Below are 3,308 nucleotides of genomic sequence, written 5' to 3' on the forward strand. Positions count from 1 at the left end.
CCTTTAGTAAAGGTTCTTCTCCCTGCAACAGCCTCAAAAGTATGGATACTGGGCAGAGGGAATAAAGGCGAAGAGGCCACACTGGAGTCATTGCCAAGGTAGTAATCAGATGCCAAATGCTTCATCTGCGTCCCAGTTGTGGAAACTTGAGCATCATATGACATGCAGGCTTAACAGTCTAACTTAAAAACCCTTCTTTCAGCCCAGAATAGCCTATCCCTAAAATCCTAACCCAACACTATGCTGTCTAACCTGGAATTCACCGTTTTGGGTACCTCCATTTACTTTTTCTCAGTTACAATCCTTGATATTAAGCTCTTGTCAATATCAGTAAACTATGGTTAGTATGTTTTATTAAGTTACTTTTAGAATTTTGAAGTCTTTTCAGAAATATGAGCATACTAATGATGGTGAGGCTGTGCATGTTGGTAGAGGAAGAAAAGACAATCTTGCCAGGAGACTATGGCTGGCTTCCTAGTGTGTAAAAGGGAGAGCACAGTCTCTGGAGTCCATCCAAGAAAAGTAGGCTCAAATTCCAGCCCAGGCCCAGCAATAACTTACTATGGAAATTTGTGCCACAACATCACCACTTTGAGTCTTAATTTTCCCATTCAAAAAATGAAGATAATAATACCTACTTACCTAGAAATGTTAAAAAGTTAATTATATATGTATATAAAATGTCTAGTGCAAAATAGATAATCAATGGTAGCTATTGCTACTGTTATTACATATAATTAAGTCTGGTGGTATTAACATTTATTAATCACACACTGTAACACAGGATAAGTTGGACAGCCAAACCAACTACACAATTGACATCCCAAAGGACCTTATTCCTCTCTGATTAAGCTGGACAAGCACCCTCTTCCATATACATTAAATTTGTTTTACTCAAGCTGTTATATTTCTCTCCTTATATATCACATAAACAAACTAGAAAATAAAATATGTTTTTAAATCTCCCCATAATTTTTATTCTCTTTTCACATAACCTTACCTTATCCTTATTTTCATCTTTAAAGTTTATTTTTCTGGCAAAAACAACTAAAAGTCTTGAAAAAATTCCATGCCATGGACAGAAGCAGGAAAAAAAGTTTGTTTCTCAAAATATGTGCTTTCTGTGTGTGTGTGTGTGTGTGTGTGTGTGTACGCCACAATAGAAACTTTAAGGAAAAATTTTTATACAAAACAATGATATAGGATAATAATTTTAAAATTATTAATGTTTTTTTCTCGTTTCCTTTCTTTGTCCAAGTCATCTTGATGTATCCATTTAACAGGAAGGAGATAACTTGTTACTAGAGAAATACAAGAAGTAAAGTGGGTAGTTTCAACTACTGATATGAAAAATAGAATCATGCAGTAGGTAGCCAAGAAGCAAGACTACAACTGAGAGAGCAAGTCAAAAGAGAAAATTATCCTGATTACTCCATTTCTTCCATTAAAATATCAAAGGCTTGACGGACCCGTCTCACAGAGCTCTGTGTAGAAGAGAAGTAATTCTTCATCCACAGAAGAAAAGCAGCCAAGCTTGCTGCTGCTCAGTGGCAGAAGAGAGATATGACACAGAGAAAGGAAAACAAACAAAACCTTCATTTTTTTTCTCAGGACTGCTCCACAACTATTCTAGGACTTTCTTTCTAACATCATCATGGGAAATCACTATACTGTTCGTGGGTTGAAATATCTGTTTCTTGAATCCCATACTTCTTTCTTTTCATCCTCATTATTTTCTAGAGCATAGTAGTTTCCTGAAAGCGGTGTTTTGGAAGAAAATTTTTAAGACCTTGGGTACCTGAAAATATCTGTGTTATACACTTATTCCCTAATTAACAGTTTTAGTTTATTCCTGAGGACTCTATTACTAAGTAAAAAGTTGTTAAATGAAAAAGTAGTTCCACTAATTTTTTATTGATGTCATAATAGCTTATAACGTTGTGAAATTTCAGTTGTACATTATTGTTTGTCAGTCACCATATATATGTGCCCCTTTAGCCCTTATGCCCACCCCCAACCCCCTTCCCCTCTAGTAACCATTAATCTGTTTTCTTTGTCCCTGTATTGTTTATCTTCCACATATGAGTGAAATCATACTGTTTGTCTTTCTCTGTCTGGCTTATCTCAAGTAACATAATGCCTTCAAGTTCCATCCATGTTGTTGCAAATGGGACGATTTTGTCTTTTTTTCATGGCTGAGTAGTATTCCATCATATTTATATAGCACATCTTCTCTATCCATTCATCAGTTGAAGGGCACTTGGATTTCTTCCATGTCTTGGCTATTGTGAATAATGCTGCAATGAACATAGGGTGCATAAGTCTCTTTGAATTGTTGATTCCAAGTTCTTTGGATAAATACCAAGTAGTGAAATAGCTGAGTTGTATAGTATTTCAATTTTAAATTTTTGAGAAATCTCCATACTCTTTTCCATAGTGGCTGTATCAATCTGCGTTCCCATCAGCACTGTATCAGGGTTCCCTTTTCTTCAGATCCTCTCCAACATTTGTTGATTTTTGTCTTGGTAATTACAGCCATTCTAACAGATGTAAGGTGATATTTCATTGTACTTTTGATTTGCATTTCCCTGATGATTAGTGATGTTGAACATCTTTTCATGTGCCTGTTGATCATCCATATATCTTCTCTGGAAAAATATCTGTTCATAACCTCTGCCCATTTTTTGACTGGGTTGTTTTGTTGTTGTTGTTGAGTTTTATGAGTTCTTTATATATTTTGGAGATTAACCCCTTGTCAGATATATGATTTGCAAATATTTTCTCCCATTTGGTGGGTTGTCTTTTCATTGTGTTGATGGTTTCCTTTGCCTTGCAGAAGCTCTTTAGTCTGATGAAGTCATGTTTGTTTATTTTTTCTTTTGTTTCCCTTGCCTGAGTAGATATGGTATCTGAAAAGATCCTTCTAAGAGGGATGTCAAAGAGTGTACTGCCTATATTTTCTTCTAGGAGTTTTATGGTTTCACATCTTACCTTCAAGTCTTTAATCCATTTTGAGTTAATTTTTGTGTATTGTGAGAGATAATGATCTCTTCATTCTTTTGCATGTGGCTGTCCAGTTTTCCCAGGGCCATTTATTGAAGAGACTTTCCTTTCTCCATTGTATGTTCTTAGCATCTTTGTTGAAGATTAGCTGTCTGTATGTGTGTGGTTTTATTTCTTGGCTTTCAATTCTGTTCCATTGATCTGTTTGTCTGTTTTTGTACCAGCACTATGCTGTTTTGATTACTGCAGCTTTGTCATATATTTTGAAGTCAGGGATTGTGATGTCTCCAGCTTTGTTCTTTTTT

The sequence above is a fragment of the Equus quagga genome, chromosome 19, assembly GCF_021613505.1.
Source record: "Equus quagga isolate Etosha38 chromosome 19, UCLA_HA_Equagga_1.0, whole genome shotgun sequence".
Taxonomy (NCBI): Eukaryota; Metazoa; Chordata; class Mammalia; order Perissodactyla; family Equidae; genus Equus; species Equus quagga.